Genomic DNA, 21525 nt, shown 5'->3' on the forward strand with positions numbered 1-21525 from the left:
ATATTTATGTGGGGTCAGTTCTGGTCACTTAGAAATACTGACTTACTAATTGGTATTTGAATATACTGTGTGAAAATCTGTATTAACATTTAGCCCTAACTGGAATATGCACTTTAAAATGCTGAACACATCACAGAGACATGTAGTTTTAACCAATGCCTGCTCATTAGCATAAAATTAGCATTATTGAACATGATAAAACTTTGCTTTGGTCATGGACTGCATCTCAGTTTTGTAGTTTGGTTTGAACTTTTATTGTGAATAAGAAATCTTTCAAGCATTCAATACCATATTTTCATAGAAAAAAGTCCCCTTTTTCTCCAGCTGTGGGTTAGATTCTGTTCTTTGCTCTTCATTTTCTTGATTGCAACATACTTAGCTTTTAGCCAAATTACTTTGTAAACGTACCTCAGGCACCAGTAAGTTATATGTATTAAAATTTTTTAAAAAATCCAAACCAAAGTGACATAATGTTCATAACTTTTGCACCACTGTTTTAGTTTAACAATTATAGGTGAATCATCCAGGAGTCAAACCAATTAATCCTCTTTACTGCTACTCTTGATTCTGTCCAATTCGTCTGTCTAGTTCCTGTAAAAGATCAGGGTGCAGTGCTGATTTAATCATTGCCAAAGACACCTGATCACCTGAGGCTCTGAACTTTGATCTTGGATATTCTGATGCCATGACAAGCTGGTTTGGAGCATGAGAAGGGCTGTGCTGAGCAGCACCAATGGTCTGTGTCACATGCAGGCTCTGAGAGGGGATGCAGGTGGGTACCTAGGCTGGCAGAAGTAGAAGACAAGCACATAAAATATTTCCCCTTAAAAATCTCCTCAGTTATTTTCACATCAGGGGCTTTGGAATGATTTCTGGGAATGTAATAATCCTCAATGCATTGCTTTTGCATTAGTTAGTAAAATATCCCCTTTAGCTCAGCTGAAATTTGAACATCTACAGAATACTTTAGTAGGGATGGCCCCACATCTGCTACTCCAAAGTAGGTGCAGGGCTGGAGAAAGTGTAGAGAATATCATGGTGGCTTTCCTAAATTATGGTGTGGTTTATGTGATGCTATGTAGTGTAAGCATTCCATCCACAAAGCACTGAAAGGAGATTAGAGGAGTAAAAAGGATGCAAATCACAAAGAAAGCCTTTAATTCATAAATATGTGCGTAAAGAGAGTGTGCAACAAGGTTGCAAATGCTGCATTTTTCCATTTTTTCTTATAACTCCCAAATGAAACACTTAATAATTAATTACTGTGCAGCTGGACAGTGGAATTTGATGGAATTTGCAATGAGGATTACAAGTATGCATGGAGTCACTAACATAACTTTGGCAGAAGATGTTAAACCTTTTGATTTCAGGACCTGAACTAATCCCTTGCCCACCCTGGCTCTCTCCCTCCTCTGGTGTGGTGCAGGTGTGTGACACAGGCAGCCTCTCACAGCTCCTGCAGAAGCTCCAGCTGCCCTGCTGGCCACTGTGAGCCCATGAGAAATTCTCTGCTCATTCTGTTATTCTTTATTTGAGCTTGAAAATGTTTTCATTAAACGTAGACTTTTTCAGTAATACTGATTTTTAAAGATAATGTCAAAGGAGTTTTCAGATATGTGCTTTTAAAAATTTTGCAAGTAAGCAGGTGAAGTTAAAATGCCACAACTTTCCCAGCCACTTTGCATGTTTTTAGTATTTGAGCAGAAGACACTTCTCCATTAACTCTACAATGAGAAACAAGTTTGCTGGCTATGAAAACTCAGTGTAAAATCCCTTTTTTTCATAATGTGTATAGCTGTGTAACAATTTGAAAAACCTATTTAAAGAGTATGGGCTTACTATTCCTATTAGTACCTTCCTGCAGTTCTCAAAATTTAATTTGTGGCTCTATCACCAAAAATATTTTCCAAACAACAGTAGAGGAAAATCCTCTTAAACACTGGATCTCAGATTTACTAATTTCATTACCACAAAACATGTTAAACGCAGAGGACAAAACATGTGGTGCCCCTCTAATGATAACAAGCAGCATTATATAAGGGTTTTTTTAATTGTAATCATACTTGTTTGTGGAGTTTCCAGCTAAGAGAGAGAAAATACCTACTGGATGGCACACTGAACATATTCCTGGTAAATAAGAGTCTGTTTCCTTAAGATAAGATAAAGGAGAACCAGGAATATATGAAGAGGAGCTGAGGGATTTTTGAGAGAGGAACCGGACATTTCCACTCACAGAACCACTTAGGTAGGGGTAGTGCTGGCTTCTACTATAAGAAAAAAATAAAGCCATATTCTGATATGATGTAAATCACCCTAAATATGAAGTTGGGAAAATATGCACCATCTAAAAAACAGATCTGAAGATGGGATCTTTTCCTGTAAATAAATACCTAGGCTAAGACTTGAAGCCTGAAAAGGTGCATTTATCTTAGTTCTGAACTTTATCTAGGAGCCAATTCCTTTTGGTCATGTTACAGGAAGACATATGAAGTTTAGCCATAGCATTAGGGCTAATTGGGTGTGCAATGTTTGTACAGGAGCATTATTACTTTGTCTCCACTGGCAATTAATGCAAGTAATTTTGACATCTGAAAGATACTGTAATTTGAGCAATTAAAGCCTTAGTGCCAGTGCAATCCTGTGATAAGTAAAGTAAAATATCATTACAAGCCTAATTTTATGCAATTTTTTTTCATATTTAAGAGAATGTCTTATGATTTTCACAGGAAAGCATTTAATGAATCCTTTACTGATACCCCAGGCAGCAGATCCCACAAAACTCATCAGAACGTCAAAGCTATGATTAAACACAAAAATGTCTGCATGCACAGAGCATCTGCTCAGCTGACAGAAATCTGCTCATTGTCTCTCCATTTCAGAACAAGCAGAGGGGAGAATGAGATTTCCTGAATCACTGATTCAATTAAAAGCTTCAGGAGCCTTAAAAGGTGCTTTCTCCCTTCCCTGGTTCTATCTTTTATTTCCTTTGACAGAGCGCAGAAGAGAGTTTATGCCTCAACAAGAAAAAACAGCCTTCAATTTCAGGGGCCAGGAAACTGCCAGGTAGATCCTGAGCATTTTGTTGGTTCCATATTTCATTCTTTGGACACATGAACACAAACAGTAAACACAAATCTGTGCAAGTGGATTAGAAGGATGATTGCTCAGTGATGCATTTGAATTGTCAAGATAGAAGTGCTTTTAGCTCACCTAGAGAATGGATTGGAGCTACTGACAAGGATTAGGCTGGACTTCAATATAAATTCAGCCTTCCAGCTCCCAGGGTGTTGAAAATTAGCTAACTTCAGATTAACATGGAGATAATCTGAAAAGCAAAGCAGGAAAGCATTTTAGAGAGCATATTTAAAAGCATATCTAGCATTTGAAAACATATTTAGAGAGTAAAGCTAAACTTTGCAAACAAAAACTTCCCTGAAAATTTATGACCAGTGCTTGTTTGTCTTGTGAGCAATTTCTCTGTCATTTTGTAGCATTAATCCCAGAACATGAGGGTCTATCCATTAGCCATTCATAGATTAGCAACTGAAGAGAGCTCTTGGACTGCTCAATGTGAGCTAGCAAAGTAGAAATAATAAAAAATCAAAGTGTATTGCCGCTGCCAAAATGACTCCATTATCTTGTCATGTTTACCCTTTTAATAGGGCTGAGCAGGTCACACTGTGAAGTAAGAAACTACATGTTGAAGGCACCAATTTATAGTCCAGTGGTTTTCACTGAATGCTTCAATTTCTAAAATGTGATAACCAGAGAACATAAGGATGGCCATACATGAGGCAATTTTCTGTGATGTCCTGTGCTTTGAGACTATTCTGTTGCACCTCCATTATGAACAGGGTCCCTGAGCCCATTAGTCTCTGGATTTCCATGGGATAATTGTCACATTCCAGTTGTCTAAATCAGCTATTTAAGCATCTTTGATTGACTGTAAGCAGCAGTGGATAATATACCTTTCCTGGTGCATGGATTTGTGCCATCCAGCAGCTAAACCCCCAGTCTAGGGGGAAAAGCAGACATATGGCTAAGTGTTTTGTTGGATGGGGGCCATAAGTGAGAGAATTAAAAAATGGTGTTCTATTTCTCCCTTTGGTGAGAATCCTGCATAGCAGAAGCAATGCTTTTCAAACATGAATCTTTGTACCATTGTGGATGAAAAGATGCTATCCATTTGCAAAAAAATATATAGATCTTTATACCTTTGCAAGAACAGAAGTGGGGAAAGTAATACACAGTGTTAAAAAGAGAAAGCTAACAAGTCAATGAGGTCTAAGGGAGAAAATTGTTGAGGAAATCCAACATTGTGTTTGTTTTCCACATTGCACAAAAAAATTGCTAATTGGATTCAGTATTTGATTAGTGGGTGTGGAAAAATGCCATGGTCTGAAGTTACTAATGCAGCCTAATTTCTGATTGCACTGGAAAAAGATTTGACAGTGAGGGCTGTGGAAACAAAGGGATTAATTTATACCTGGTTTCACACCCATGCAGATCAGCAGTCTCTGTTGATGTAACTTGCTCATGCTGCCATAACCAGGCTCCAAGGCTTGAAAATACAGTGAATTCATATTGCAGTAGGTAGATCCAGATGTATTTTTCAAACACCCAAAACTGGGAGCTATTTTCCTCAGAACAGAGATGTGTTTATGCTGCAGAATTCCAGATAGCACACAGCAGTGGTTTTGGACCTGTGGGCAAAGGGACCCACATAGCACAGCTGAGGAAAGCCTCCTGTCAGCAGAGTAAATTTGCTCTCAGGGGGCTGGGAGTGCATCTCTGTTGGAAAATTTTAGGACTTTACAAGTCAGGAAAGACTGAAAATTACTTGTTCAGAGTCAATCAGTTAGCTCAAAAACCAGAGGCAATCTACCTCTGCGTGACTACACAGAGCTTTGTTTTGTCCCGTGTCTTTCAGGAAAAGAAAGAATATTAGCAGGAACTTGATTATTTGAAAATAGCCTATAAGGAGAGACAATTACACTTGAGATATTTTAAAAAAGCTAATGCAGAACTAATGGGGAATTTGTGCTTCTTAGTGTTAGAGAAATCACGACTCCAGTGTGTAAAAATTGTCACGGTTTCTTTTAGTTTGTAATGAAGCAATGAAAATTACCATGTGTGGAGAATTTTCCTACTTTTATTTTTCAGAACAATGCTCAAATTTCCCAGGGCTCTGAAGTTTCAACCTTTTCCCTCCCCAAATAAATCTGTAAAATTCTTATGTTTGAGCAGCAGGTTAGTTATTATTTATTGAATCCTTTCAGGAGCCAAGTCTGGCAGAGCAAGTGTATAGTATATTTGAAAACAAGGCAGAAAAAGGAGATTATGGAGGAATGCAGTAACTTTCCCCGACATCTAGAGGTGGGGTTAGCAGCAAATCCTTGTGCTCCAGGTGAGTCAGAACCCAGGGAGACAATGCAAGGAAACAGGAGAGCCTGGCTTTCCTCAGACCACAAGAGTTATGCACTACCAGATACCTGCTGTACCTCACAGGGGGACTGTGAAATGGAAATTTCACCCTAAGATGAACCCCCCTGAGCCGTGGCTCCATGCATATCTTGGAGATATGGCACCTGCCTTCTTTGCTTGGAACCTTGCCTGCCTCTATCCTGGTGTTTATGGAAAACAAGCTTTATTGTCAAGGCTAGCAAACCTCCCAAACTAATTCCCTCAAAAAAGTTTGCGCCTCAATGAAAAAAACCCCAAAGCTTTGGTCTATAGACTTAAGCAAACCTCTTAACTACTGAAAAGTAACTTGATGATCTTTTTTTCTCATATCTAACTTTCTGTCTGGTCCTCCCATATGTTTTTATTTCTTTTTCTGTGCTTCCCTTCTGCATCTGCTGCCCCACCTGGACTTAGCCCCAGAACCATCTCAGAATGGGTTTGCGGTGGCCCCAACCAACCTGCACGGTACGTGTGGGTGGCTTTGCCTTGGGTTGCAGTGACACGTTCAGATCTCTGGCCACTTGATGGAGCTGCTATGAAGAATGTGAAAGAGCAAACCTGCAGCCAAACCAGAAGTCTGAACAAAGTGCAGGGCTGAGGTTACACACTTCTCACAGGAATTCCTGCCAAGCACTCAGGTGATCAGGGAGTAAGGTGTAAAACAAGTGTGAGAGGAAGAAAATCTCACTATTTTAGACAACTTGTGTTTGGGAATGTAAATGGAAAAATGTTGCTTTCATTTTGTTCAGTTTCAATAACAGGTGATTTAAGGTACATGAGCTCGGAGCACTTAAATGAACACTGAACTGCTTGCAGAAGTGTGGTGAAACTGAATTTAGCTGTCCATGCCAGCAGCAATCTCACAGAATATCCTTGGTTCATCTGATGAAATTGAAATTTTACACTGTGAGGAAGAGTAAGTATTTTGTAATTATGTGCCAAAAATGATGGAAAATAGAAAAAGTCTTAATTGAAATCTTTGTAAAGTATCAGAAATGGTCATTTTTCGAATTCTAAAAGAAAGGAAGATTACAGAGGGAGCATAAATTCTCTTATATATTCTTTCTGGGATTGTCTTTTAAAATTTCAAAAGTTGTATTACTTTTGAAAGAAATTCTATTTATGTAGCAAACAAAATGTAGAAAAATTCAATATTTTTTTTAACACATACTTTCTAGACCTGTCTATTTACTGTGATTTCAGAATGATCACCTTGGGGGAGATAGTCATTGGGAAACATGGTAGGAGGTGGGGTTTCATTCATGATTGCTGGTTTTTTGTGATTGGAGAGGGTTTATTTGTCTTTATACAGTTCACCTGGACGGATTGAATCCTATGGGATACTCTAAATTCTGCCCTGGCTTGGATTAAGATTTGTGGGGGGTTGGGTTTGTTTTTCTGGGGGCAGCTGTGCAAAAACTAAACGTAAATATTTCATGTGGTTAGAAAACATGGTAAAAATATATCCACAATTCAGAAAAACGTATAGCACTGATTCTTTATTTCTGTAAACATTTCCAATGGAATATTTACCAAGGTCCTCAACTCACATTTTAATTCATATGAAAATTAATAGAAAATAGTGCTGTGATTGGACATTATTAGGTCATCTCCTGGTCATCTTCCTGGGGAAGAGGCCTGTGCTGATTTACCAGCAGGGCTGAGCCCACTGAGGACACAGTTGCCATGGGGAAACACGTTTCTTATCCATGCTGCCTATGTTCTGTGGATAAATGAGAGATTTCATGCACAGCAGTTGTCAAGGCACATTTTATAGGTATGAAAGTCAACGTGTAAAACTTCTTATAGTTTTGCACTGCTTCCCTGCAGGACATGCTTAATTAATACACCAGAGGGTCATTTATTCTTTGCAAAATATGAGCCCATCAGTGGCACTGAAAGCTCTGACATTGTGGGGATGTGAGTCACATCAGTGAAAGCTGCCTGAGGCTGCATTTAACCTTGTGCACTGAAGCTGAAAAGTAATTAATAAATACTCTCAAGTGTTATGTTTTTCCCTCCCACCAACTCAACATCTTAATTACAGGGGAATAGGTACAGAGAAACTGCTCTGTTTGTAGTTGTCCTGCCCTTCTTTGCAACCTTTCTTACCAAAAAATGCTTGTAGTCTCAGACAAAAATACCTTTATTGATATCACCAAGGTAATCTCAGACCTTGTATATGTAGGAATGCTTTTCTTCTTTAAATTGCAAGCTTTGGATGGATTATTTCTAGCTCTTTATCCAATGCCAAGGATCCTGGTCCTAGGTGGAGCCTTAGGCATTATGGTATGAAAGAAAATAATGGTAAAAATAAAAATAAACCTCCTGTCTCCATATGATCTCTATTCTGACATCCTAAACTCTGCATGTGTTTCTCCACCTATGCAAAGGAGACAGCCCAGAAAGTGCTTTCAGGGGTCCAAGTGACAGCGATAACAGGGAAATGCTAGACATAAGAGTAGGCATGGAATTGCAATTTCACTTTTGTCATTCCTATTGCAAGACAAATAAAACAATATTCAAAGTTTAAGTAAAATTTGACAAATCATAATCACAGGGCAAAAAAGTAGATTTTCATATGTCGTGTACTCCCTAACTCTGGAGAAATGTTGATACTTGTAGAAATGTAGAAAATTGTGAGTAATCACAAGTTCTAGGAGGAATCACAAAGGGTTCCTTCACCTTTGCAGCTGAGGCCATGGAGTGTTGGCCTGGTTCTATAGGGTTCTTCCTCCTTTGTTAATGAGAAGGGAAGTCAGCCCAAAAGCTCAAGGGTTGTTATTCAATCCAATTAATTTAGTGCTCTACTGTTTGCACATCATGACTAATTTTAAAGAGATTTAGACAGCAGAGGAGGTCTGAAAGTGCTGCAGCTGGACAAAGGCACTGCAGTGTCTGGAGAGGGCAGAGCTTGGTTGTAGATTACCTCTAGGTTTGCTATCAGAGTAAGGTATAGGAGGAGAGGACAATGAGAACACAAGTAGTGAAGGCAAAGTGAGGGAATGGGACAGTGTGCTCCTGCTGGAATTGGCTCTAGGAATTTGTTTATAGATTTTATTCCATTATCAGGTCACAACCAGTGAAAATTGTGACAGCTTGTTGGAAAAGAAGGACACCTGAAACTAAGAAAGCCTGGTCCAGAGTTAAAACTTGCAGATATATAGTCTTCAGTCTATGCCCTTAAATTGACAATGATTTTGCAAATTATTCCAGATAAATGTGGTGGAAAACATTTGTGTTGCCAACGTGAGGGGCAGGATTCTCTTGGCTATAAAAGGAGTGGAGAGAATAGGCTGAAGTGTAGTTACTTACTATGTTGGTATGTAAATTTGGTCAAACAAATCCTGACCTTGATTTTTGAAATAGCAGAGATGATGGGTGAGGTCTCCAGATTCCTAAACTTGGACTTTTTATATGCTTGTTGTGTTTTTCATGCACTTAGAGGCTGACTTTGCTAACTTTTTCTCTGCCCCAGGCTAAGCTAGTGATCTCATGCAAAATAAAATCAGAGTTCTTTTTGTAATCACCTGAGGCCAAGAGCTGGATAAAGTAAAAACACTTCACTCAGCCAAATATTGATAGGTTTTGCACTACAGCCACAAGATCTGACAGTTCTGATTTGTTGACTTCATTTCAGTTCTCCTCTGCTGCATCTTCATCGCTTGCTTTCCTCACAAGCTTAATTCAGATGTAATCTTGGAAACAGTCACATTTTACACTTGTGAATAAAGATGACACGCTGCCTTGTTTTTCCTCTTCCTGATTCCACCTTCCATTGATTTATTAAGCCCCTGAGTTGTGATGACAAAGTGTGTTTCATCATTCTTCTCTGAAGGGGCCTTTATCATAAGTAGATCATTGTTGATGTTGATTCATGCCTTCTCTGGAGAGCAGTGATTTTGGATTGTCTTATGTTCATATTTCCTCTCAGGCTATTCTGAAATAAACAGTTCTCATGCTTAATTTTATTGACATGCTTTTGATGTGGTTTTGGGCTTGTTGTTGTTACCCCCCCCTTCTTTTTTGAATTGCTTTGTCATATTCTGGATGGGTGTTTGTTGAGGTATGAGTCACGGAAATGGAGCAGTATTGAGGTATTCTTTAGTGCTTTCAAACAGATCACACTTAATAGAACAATAATGCATTATGTTGGGTATTGTTCCATAGGCTAATTACCTAATCAGATAGTGTTGGGGAAGCAAACTTGTAGCAGACATTAGTTATTGATGCATGGACTGGTAGCAGATGGCAGTATTTGCAGTGGAATATAAGTTGATGGTTCAGTGGATTAATTAAAGCTTATACAATTTCATGGCCTCCACTCAAAACATGGTGTAATAACAAGTGTGTGCTTTTTAAAGAAGGACAACAATATTTAGCTGTGGTTCTTTAACTGAATAGATTCTCCTGCAAGCAGAGAGTGAAAGGAATAGTCAATTTCCCAAAAATTACCTTTGTTGTTTCTATTTGCCTTAGGAACGCTCACAATGGGCATGGCAAATAATGGGTAATTATTGTGAGTACATTAACAATTGTACAAACAGGGGATAGGCATAGTCATGTGCTTTTCTTCACATCTATTTGTCTGTAGAATTCTATTCCATTTTACATTGTCTGCTGGTCAAATTAATCTACATTACTTCTCCTTTGTGTCTTCATCCTGAACTTTATGAGAACCTGTCGGGATCTCTAGCTTGTCAGAGTGACCCCAAGAAAAGTTAGAAAGTCTCTTTTCCCAGCCTAGCACTTGAAGAAGGAGTCAGGGCTCTTAATTTCTCTGTCTCAAGGTTGTTTATTGTGTTTTATCTATAAAATTCTTTCTCCTGTCCAGCTGAGGTCCACTCAGCAGGACAGTTCCAGGCACTCTGCCTGCCCCCAGGGCAGTGTTATGTCTTTAAACTAAAAACTACGTGTACAATGTTTACAATTACTTTCCAGTACCCATCACCTATGTTAGACAGTGAGCTTCTACTCTAAACCAATCTAAAAGTGCCAACATCACTGCAGAAGATGGAGGCCAAGAAGAAGAAGTAGAAAGGCTGGACACACCCAGGTCCCTCCATCTTGCCCCCTGACCCTCTATTCTAAAAAACCCCAAAATCTACTTTTTCACCTCATGATAAATTCACTATCATTCTACTTAATTTGCTGTGGCTTGCAGATCTTCATCTAAGGTTGGTAACTTGCTCCATGGGTCATAATCAAAACCACAGGGGCATTTTGGGCTCTGTGCCAGGGTCTCTGAGCCCCCTGGCAGGGGTCTTGCCTGCCCAGGAGAGCCAAAGGGATGTCCTAGGTCCTGACAAGAACGCTGATACATCTTCTCTACAGATTGGACATGGTTTTAGTAATCTCAACACAAAAAAACCCCATGAACATAACTTTTGTCTGGCCAAAACCTAAGGCTATTCCAGCTCAGATCTGAGAAAAGGAACACATGTGGCCAACTTCCACCAGGAGGGCATTTTCTGCTGGGGAAACCCTGACCCATTAACCTGAATAATCTTCAGGATTAAGTCATTAAGTGAAGATACTGCTCAGCAGTGCTCTGTGGGCTCTGAAAACCGTGGCTTTCCCAGGGGTGAGCTGCAGTGCTTTGGAGCTTAGGGAGCCTTCCAGGGAGGTCAGCTAGAGCCCTCCAATGCACCAGTGCTGCATGGACAGCTCCTAAAGAAACATCTCTGCATCAGTGGGGGGCTCCAAGGGCTGTCAGGCACATCCAGACTTGTTTGGGTAGCATGGCTCACCAGAAGCAAGCACTGAAGTGAAAAGGATTCTGACAAGAACTCCCTTATTACTGCGTGCTGTGACAAATTGGTGAGGAGTGTGAGAGGCATGGCATCACACGATCTATTCATAAAGGAAGCAAAAGCAATAACTGCTGAGACACTAATGAGGTATAAAATATCTCACCTGACAGTCACCAACACATACAGACGTTGTTTTTTTTTTTTCTCTCAGCCTAGATTTTATTCTCTCCTGCTGGCTGTAAACTTTATATAAGAGACAAACCCAAGACATTATACTTCCTCTGTAAGTTATAAATAAGTTTAAAGATGCAATAGTTAAGTTTATTGTCAATTTTTGAACTTTTGACAGTGAATATCTGATTTGGTAAGCAATAAACTCACAGTACTTGGCACTTTTATGCACACATCTCAGTTTTTGTCACTGTTGCTTTTGCATAGATCATATCTATGCAAGCCTCAATCCTCCTCCCACAGATACCAGGGTAAATTAAGAATAACTTTACTGAGGGTTACAATACACTGCTATAAACTGCTTGAAAGGACTGGAAAGATTCCAAAAGATATATTTTTTTTTTACATAATCTTAGTCAATAAAAACTGGTGCCTGGTCAGTAGGAAAGAAATTATTATTCCTCCCAGAATTCAGAAGAATCCTTCACAAGCATAATTCCCACCTTATTTAACAAACAAATGTCTTTTTAATTCCCTTTTTCGTTTTTTTTTTTTTTCTTAATTTGCTGTAAAATCTCGCTAGAAATGAAGGCTGGATCTTCTTGAGTAACAGAGGGAACTTGAATTTCCTGTCTTGCCATCTCAAATTATTTCAGTGTATTTGGATTTCTTAACTAAGTACTGGGATTTCCATTTCCAAACCACCTTCAATATAAAAATGAAAAAGCCATCATTAATGGGAGGTAATAACCAGATTTCTTCCTTTCTTCCAGTTCAGTCAGGAAGGCTGGAAGCTGTCTCATAGCAAAGTGCATGATTTTTTTTTTTCCTTGATTTAGGTATGTGAGGACACTCCATCCTGCATCTGGAGGTCTGTTTGTTTCTCACAAACCTTAGAGAAGTTCAATCGCTTTTCATGACTAAGGGCTAATGGAAAGCATAAAACTGGGAAAAGGGACTGAAAGGATTGAAGTCTTGACAGTTTCATGCCATGGGGTTGGACTGCTTGGAAGATATTCACAGTCCAAGAGAGCAGGAGTAATTAGCATTGTGTTCTGGCTCATTGTTGCACCCATTTCTGGGCGCAGCTCTCCAGCTGTGAGAGCACCGGCTTGATGATTTGACTCTACTTTTATTTTTCCATTCTGTGACACAGAGCCAGTCCAACCAAATCAATCCCACCAGGACTTAGTGGCACTTTGCTGCTGACTCCCTGGTGTTTCATGACTTCCTTGAGGCTAAGGCTTCCTAGTGCTGCTAAATCCAGTGCCTGGTTTTAATTTTGAAGCACTGTTTTTCAGAACTTCATCCAATATATTTCTCATGGATTTCAGCAGTCACAAAGCATGTTTCCACAGTAACAAATAGAGCAATGTAATTCCCCGTGAACCCTGCCATAAATCCTTCAGGTGGTGATTTTTAAAATGTGGAAAGTATAAGGACTTGAACAACTTTGCTGTTTCACAGTAAACTTGCAAATTTCAGAGTATCAGCCAAAAGATTTCCCACAGAGCTTCACTCAGCTGGAGATATGGATGTCTCTGAGATAACTCACATGCCAATTTTTTTTGCTGCTGCTTTGTTTGTGTGCCTATCATTCCTCTTCCCTACCAGTGGGACAAGTACAATCAGACTCAGGGCAGGACTTGCCAAATTTCTGGCTCTTTGCGGCCATGAACCTGAGCAGGAGCACAGGGCAGGAGAGGAGGAGCTCTTTGACAGCTGGGAATCCAGGGTGGTAGTTATAGCTCAGGGAGGGGAGCTGCTGTAGCCTCCCTGAGCTCCTCCAGGTGTAATCTCCTCCAGTGCCGCATGTTCCTGTTGAAGACCTCTGTGATTGGAGCCACATTTATTTGTAACAAGCAGCCAGCAAAATGTTTATGAATTTTTAACCAGATTTCATTAAATATTAGAAAAGAAGGCTGGACAGCACCCTGAGAACTCCTCTAAGCTTGAGGTCATGCTGGCCTTGTGAGCTCCCCTTTCTATCACTCCTGTTTCAGACAGCTTTTTCTCTGCCCATCTCTAACTGAGCTCTAACTGTGGGCAGTCCTCAGCCTCTCCAGGTGATTCCTTACAGACCTTACCCAAGTTAGGGTTGTTTTTTTAATTCCCTGCCAGCATCTAACATAAATCTCTCTGCCACTGAATGAAAAGCATTAGATTGACAGGATATTGTGTGGATTTGTGCCAAGGACAGTGTGTGATGCTTCCAGCAGAATGGATAAAAATGGAGCAGTTCTGCATTGGCTTCCACAAGGCCCATCTCAACATTTGCTACTGAGCTCCTGTAAAACCCCAGTTAAAACACGTGATGTTGACCAGGGAATCTGCATCCCTGCAAAGCAGCTGTGTGTTCTGTCAGCACAGAGGCACCAGGCAGGGATTTGCCCAGGTTCAAAGGCAGGAGCACTGCTGGAGTGAGTGAACTGCAGGGGAACACAACATCCCAATATCCCAACATCCCAATGTCCCAATATCCCAATGTCCCAATATCCCAACATCCCAATATCCCAATGTCCCAGCCTCTGCTGTTGTTTGGTGCCTGTTACACCAAGCTGCCACTTCAGCCTGTCCCCTCAAGCCTCCTTTCTCTGTGAATGGAGTTCAGTGTGCTGGGAAATGATGCTCCATACAAGGATTTGATATCAGTGTGATAGCATATGTTGGAATAGCATTATATCTAATTTAAAGTATATTAACCTGTCTCCTGCCCTGATTACTAAAACTCTGTCTGCATCAGTAGAAGTCTTCATATCAAACAGCTGCATGGAAAGCACAGAGAGTTACTAGAACAAGAATTATATGCTGATAATCCATTTAAATGCAGATATCTGGCTATTTGACCTGGGATGCAAATGTTGAAATATATTCAATATTAAAGTCATAGATCAAACTCTCAACAACAGTAGTTTTAAAATATGTGCATATTCTTCTGTGAGCAAATTATTTCAAAGTTAAATTCAATAAATTTCAGCTGCTGCAAACAGAAAAAAAGACCATTTCGTATTAAAATACAGCACAACACTCAGGTCCATGCAAGAGTCTTCTCTGTTTGAAACCCCCAATTTTATTTTGTGTTCAAAAATCTCAGAACAGGGCTGATTCGTTCATTTAATTGATTAGTAAAATTTTTTTTAAGTAATTTAATAAATTCTTACTTAATACCCTGAGCTGAACATGAAAATTGCAAGGTTATTTGGTTTGTCATTGTTGTTTTATAACATACATAGATATTTGGTTTAATTTATTTTTGGGTTATATTCTGTATATATTTAATTTAAAAAAATATTTATTTTTCACAATCCTAGAAAGTAGAACATATTTTTCACCTGGGGTTGAAAAAACTTCATGGTCAGCTGGTTGTAAGCACTGCAGCTTTAGAGGGGGAAAAAAGTAAAAAAAATGTAAATGTTCTGATTGATTTAAAATAAAAATTCCATGAAGCTATTTTCACTGGGTTTTTCAGACAGCCTCTGAATCTGTATGTTCAAGATCTCATTTCAGAGATATTTACAACTAGTTTGTCCAATTTTTTATAAGAACAATATATTTATTTTTATATATTTTTTAACTTGGCTCATAGTCTGCATCACTGCACAATGAACAACTCTGAAAACCGAGTTAGTTTCTCTTTAGGGTAACTCAGCGCTAAGGAAAAAACATAACTTGGACCCTTTGTAAACTGCTTCTAAATTTGGTATTTTTGCTCTTTCAAATTCTTGCAATGAATTTTGATTGTTCTTCACCTTCCTTGGCACAGGCTTGGGTTTGGGAGAGGTATTTGCTATGGAACAGTTCAGCAGAAGTCTTGGATGTCTCTCTGACAGAAATGTTTATAAACTCCCTCAGATGCTCAGTCTGTGGCTTTGCTGCCTGTCCCCTGCAAATGATGCTCAGGCTCCACTTCTGGTGCCATTTTTCACTGGAATCTGGAGTCATCTTTCCCCTTGGAGTGAGACATTTGCCACATTCAGGCTGCGCGTATGCTCCTTTGAGTGCAGTCCTGATGGGGTTTTCATTGTGTGAGCATTAGGGTCAGGGGCATCCTTTTCCACCCCAGGCTCAGTCACACCCTCTCCCCATCATTTTAAAGTCTATTACTTTTGCTGCTCCCCAGCAAGATGAGGATGCTGCTGAGGAGATGAAATAATGAGCCTTACTCTGGTGCTGTCCAAAATCCATTTCAACGAGTCTTTCTTTGCCATAAAGAATAAAATTGCACAAGAATTACACTTGAGTATGTGAATACACCTGGCCAAGGTAATTAGACTATAATTCTTTTGCCTTAGCTCTGTTTGTGTGTTAGAAAGTGAATAGTTGGATGCCAGGGAAAAGGATTCATTGTGAGCAGTTTCTATTATTGCAGATGCAACTTGTTAGCAAGAGGTGTTCCTGAGGCTCTGCTGGCTGTTTATATATTTGTCTTTGCTTGCAATGTAGATATGCAGACACTTTCCAGTTTATAAAAAAAATACAACAATAGATAATTTTTCTCACTAATGTAACTTTTGTACTCCTGGGGATCACATGAATATCAATTTATAGGCTTGTTATTTAAGGATCATCTGAAGTCTTCATAGCAGATTGTGAAATATTTTTCCTTAAAACAGGTCTCTTTCAGAATATTTTTTTTACTCATCTCTTTGCATCAGCTGAGCATGCAGACAACGGTGATGGCTGGGGTAAAACTGGCTCTGTAGAGGTGACAGTTGTCAACCCAAAGAGCAGGAAGGGCACAGCTAAAGTGGAAAGCTGGGCACATTTGTGGCTCAGGAAAGTCCACTGTCTTTATGTTTAAACTTTTAATAAGGTAGGCTGGCACTAAAGCATTGTCTTATCTTCTCTTGTCTTGTAGTGAAAGTGCTCTTGCAAAAGGAGAAATGGAGCAATTTGTATGACAGAAAGTTTTGCTTCCGTCTAAAACTTTTCATGTGATCAGCTGCCAAGCAGCAAAATCATCGTTCCCATCTTCTTGCTCAGAGACTTCACTTCTCAGGAAAGAATCTTCCCTCCCTCTCTCCTCTAGAGAAAACATCTGATACAGCTTTCCTACCAGGTTCCTACCAAATAACTCTGGGGTCCATTAACATTTGGAGTTTGAATGGTTACACACAGGATGTTTCAGCAACAAGTTTTTTAAGGTGGAAGAGCAGAGCTGTTGTGTTTTATCTTTAGGTAATACTGCTAGCTCAGTCAGTGCAGTTGCCACATTAAAATGAAATTGTATTTCAGAAGAGATTTCTTTACATCATCGTGATTCAGATTAGCACATTGCTCTCCAAGCACACAAAAGTCGACGGGACATGAGGAGCTTTCATAACTAATGAGTTAATCACAGGGTTTTGACTAGCTTTTTCCTTAATGCAGACATTATGACTCTGAGCAGATTGGAAGGTCGGCCTTTGATTTGCAAGAGTAACCTCTGTTAGCCATGACACCTTTTGAACTTTCAATTCAAATGTTAATTTTGGGAAGGAGGGAGTTGTGGGCAAGAGGGACAAGGGAAAAAGGAAGAGACAAGGCTTTCTTCAAGCACACAGCATTGCAGAAGGGGTCTCCCAGCCCCTCAGGCTGGCACAGAGATGCACCTGCCCTACACTGACCCTGCCACATTCAGGAATAACAGTTGAACTGAGTACAATAACACTTGAACAGCTTAGTACACCTAATGCTTGTGACTTGCTTCATCCTTCTCTCCTTCCACTTTTCCTGTTCTCATAGCTAAAATTATCTAGAGAAATAATGACTACAGACACCAAAACCTGCCATTAATTTGGGGTAACCAGGCTGAGCAATTGACACTGTGATTAGTCAGAGCAGCTCAGCATTACAGGACGTGTTCTTCACACAGTGATGTCTGTCTCCCCCTTTCTAGGATGTGCTGGTGCACATTTAAGTACAGGAGCAGTCTTTGCCAAGGCAAGGACAGGGAACATTTTAGCCTTCTTTGTGTCATCCATGCTGCCTCCCCATCCAGCAGCAGACCCAGCTTTTCCCAGAAATTCTCTTGAAATATCTGTTGAATCCTTTCTTATGGCTCTGGACATCCTTTGCTATTTTTTCCTCCACCTGGGATTTACTCTTGCCAAAGCAGTGTTTTCATATTCATGCTGCTTATCTCTTTTTTCTCCCACTTTTTGAGTATTCTCTCTTTGCATTTCATTTCAGTTGTTAAGAAGCCCCTTTCTTGGGCAACTGGCCTTCTGAAGGAATTCCCAGTCTTTCCCTGGAATTAAATGGTTTCTTTGTAAGCTCTTAGTAAGTTTTCTGTAGATATCTCCTGGCAAACCTTTCACTCCCATGGCTGTTTCACAGCTGATTTCTTTCATAGTTGAACACAGATGTAGAAATCTTGAACACCTTTTAGGGGCTTGGGGAGATATCTTCTCCATTATATGCGTACACTTCATTTTGTTCCCTTCAAATTAGTCCCTGATCTTTTTTCTTCTCCCCATGCCTTTGCTGCTTTCCTAAAATAATGCATTAACACATCTGGTGAGCATGCATAGCTGTTGAAGAAATTAAATTCAATTCAATTTGATCAGGGTGATTTGCTTATGATGTGTTTCCAAAGCAAAAGTTGCCACACAGCTTTTATGTCTGCAAGTCTCACAGTCTGGCCTGAGCACACTCATCAGATAAGCCAAGTGAACAGATGTAGGCAGAAACTGCAACTATGGAATTTTGCCAGTCTCAAAGGAGAAGACAAGTGAAGTTGGACTCTTTAATGTGCTAAAACAGCTCTACTGATGCTGCTGGTTCCCCTATTTTTTTGACATTTCCCGATAAAGGACCTTAATTTTGCTTCACAGAGGTACCAGTCCCATGACTGTGGGTCACAGAACCTTTAATCCTTCCTCATGAGCTCTTCCTGCAGTGCATGTTGTTTCATTTGCTATTGCAATGGATTGCTTCGTACTACTCTTATCCATTATTTTTCTTCACATTTTTTTCTAACTTCTGAAACTGCAAAATACACAGAATCATCAGGAATATCTACATTTCACAACCAACTTCCCTTAGTAAATGAATTCCTGACAATTTTTAGTTCTTATAAAGCCTATGGTATTAAAATAAATGTCCACTGTCTTTCATAACTTGTTTCTTAAAGCAAACTCCACAGAATTGTCTGTACATTAGATTTCAGCATGCCCATATGTGGGAAGCAGAGCTCTGAGACTGGACCAGAGCATGATTCTGTAGAAGAAATCTTTGAAGGTTAAAATAACAGATTATGACGTTCCTAGAGAACACATGATGTGTAAATTGCATTTTTCTCATTGCTTGATCAAATTTGGACAGTTTTTTCAGATGGCAAAACACAGTGACAAGATTTTATTCTGTTCCCAAATGTAAATGACTTCTACAGAGGCTGGGGAGGAAAATAATTATTCAAAAATAATGAAGAGCAGGACTCTTTGCAATCAAACCAGTTTAATGTATTTTCCCTTCACCATGATTTCAAAAGAATCATTTTGGTTGAAATTACCCAGTCTGTCAGTTTTATGTGGGCAGGCAAAAGATGTAATGTTCAAACTTTGTGTCCAAAATTCTGATTGATTGATCATGGAGAGTGGGTTACACAGCAAATTCACTCTCAGGACTCTCAGCTGTGCTTGTAGTTGGTGTCACTGCATACCAAGCCATTAGAGGACAAGTCCCATGTCCTCAGCCAGGATATTAAAGTCAGGGTCACCCCTGCTAAGAGTGCCAACCTGGCTAAAAAGTTAAATTATAGGTTGGTTGCTGGAACAGAAAATCAGAGGTAAATTTTCATGGTAATGTCTGCTGTAGCCATTTGTATTTCACTGTTGAAGGGACTGCAATAAAATTATTTTGCCTTCCCATTAGTTGATGTTTGAATTAATAGGGTACTGTCCTCATTTAGATCTTGTTCTCAGACTCACATTCTCGTGTAATAAGAAAGATGAATCAGCTGAGACTGAGTTGATCAAGATGTGGAACAATGCCTAGCTGGAGCAAATGAATATAGATTCAAAGGACAGCAGTACTGAAAGGTTTAAATGAGTTGAGCAGGGATGTGAGGATATTTATCTACTGAAAAACACTGATTTTATTGAAATCTAACCTGCACCAGTAAAGATCTGAGGTCAACACATGTTCCATTTGAAAATTAATTTGATAAATTTTGCTATGTAACTCTGGAATTGGGTCTACTTGTGTCACTGGGTCCCTTTTCCAGCACAGATAACCAGTTTGTGGAAGCCTGGAGTACAGGAGATTAGAGAGCATCTCTGCACATCAGACACTTGTGGTTCTGCAGGACAGTCTGGTGGGTTTGCATCAGCTTTTCTAGCACTGGGATCACATCAGGACTCACAGTCATTCTCTGACTGACCTGTCAAGATGCATCCTCTTCACTGCAGCTTTCAGGTGAAAAGCCCCATTTTGTGACAGAATTGCAGCTGGTTTTGAGGCACCTGGCCTTCAATTTCACTTACCGGTGCTTTCAATAAGCTGATGTGGAAATAATCCAGGGCTTGATTTTGACACACTAAACAACCAGAGATTTTCTTATAGTGTGAAGTGCCTTTTGTTTTGCTTTGCTTTTTTTGTTTAAAAATTTCACTTGCAGAAGTAGCTTCATCTCTGGTGAAAGGGAAAACAAAATATAAAACTAGGAAAAATTTGATCTAGTTTTTGGGAGATTTTAATTTTGTGAAAATTTTCGTGTCTTTTGTGTCCTTTTACGGAAGGTAAAAATGTTTCAAAATCTGGTGAGTATTCTTTGGGTAAGGAGATGCTTTCTCTCTAAGGTTTTGTTCTGGTCATGTATTGTGAGGTAACCAAAGCAAACAGAACAAATAATAAGGAAAGAAAAACTACAGTTTCCAGACTGCTTTGACATACAATGTGAAAACAAAATCCCTTTTCTTTTGATTTCAGAGGGACTTGGTGACTGCATTGCAATTTTTAAAAGCACAATAGAAATATAAGCTTTGTCATAGATTCTAAATGTTCTAAACGTTCAGACTGCTGGCAATTTTCTGGTGGAAACAATTGTTTCCTTTTCTGTCTTGCTTCACTTTCATGTACATGGCAAGACTATTCTTGGTCTTGATAAGAGCCCCTCTCTTTCCCAGTGGTGTGAGTCACTTGGACTTTACAAGGTCAGTGTGATCTCCCAAAATTCTCCAGTTCCACTGCAGCAATCAGCTCTCATGCCCGGTCAGAACATGATGCCTCCATCAGCCCAATTTCTTGTCCTCCTCAAGGGCTGACCCTGACCCTGCAAAAAGTAAAAAAGAAGGGGCAAAGTCCCAACTTCCCAACTGAATGAATGAAATCTGGTTTGAAGTTTCTGATTCAGTCTTTTTAGCAGAATCTGTCATTATTTTGAATTATTTCCAATCTCCCAGCAGTTTCAAAAGGTGTCACAGGCATGCAGTGCAAAGCTTCTGCTGTGGAACTCCATGTACATATCTGAGAGAAATACTGATTTTTCACAGAACACAAAAACCCCCAGAAAAATAGAAAAACATTTCAGCATGACCTTGGCCTTCTGCAAGAGTAGCCTAATGTTCATATCTTGTCTTATACTTGTCTGGAGGCCTTTGTGGACCTTTCCTAAAGGCCATAACTTCAGCTGCAATATGGAAGTGTTTAGCAGTTCTCTGTAGATTTAGGTTTGTCATTCATTTTTACCCTGTGTGAATTGAGGTGCATTCTGGGGCATTGTGGGATAGTTTAGACATCTGAAACTAACTCTAACATCACAAAATCAAATGTTTATCTCCCACTTGGGTACTGTTTGTTTTGACATCCTACTTAGGGACTTCTGGGCAAGAAGAGAGAAAAGAATAAAGAAAACAAATCTAATGAGACTGAATAGTAAAGTGCTTGAGCCTTCACTGGGTTCCTCAGGCTGCATGTTTGTGATGGATTTAAGATAATCTAAATGGGCACCTGTAGTCCCACCCTGTTCTCAGTTTTAAACCTCATGGAAGTCGTGGCAACAAAATTTGGGTTTGGACTACAGGGAAGCCTTCCATACAACTTCATAAAGCTGACATGAGAAACAGAAGGTCTCTGGTCAGTTCAGAGATCTGAACTATGACTGCAGGGAACTGGCTGCTTAATTTAAATTTTTTTTTTTCTTTGTTAGGATGAAGAA

This window comes from Melozone crissalis, unplaced genomic scaffold (genome assembly GCF_028551555.1).
Source record: "Melozone crissalis strain CALT ecotype California unplaced genomic scaffold, PUWL_Pcris_2 ptg000019l_1, whole genome shotgun sequence".
Taxonomy (NCBI): domain Eukaryota; kingdom Metazoa; phylum Chordata; class Aves; order Passeriformes; family Passerellidae; genus Melozone; species Melozone crissalis.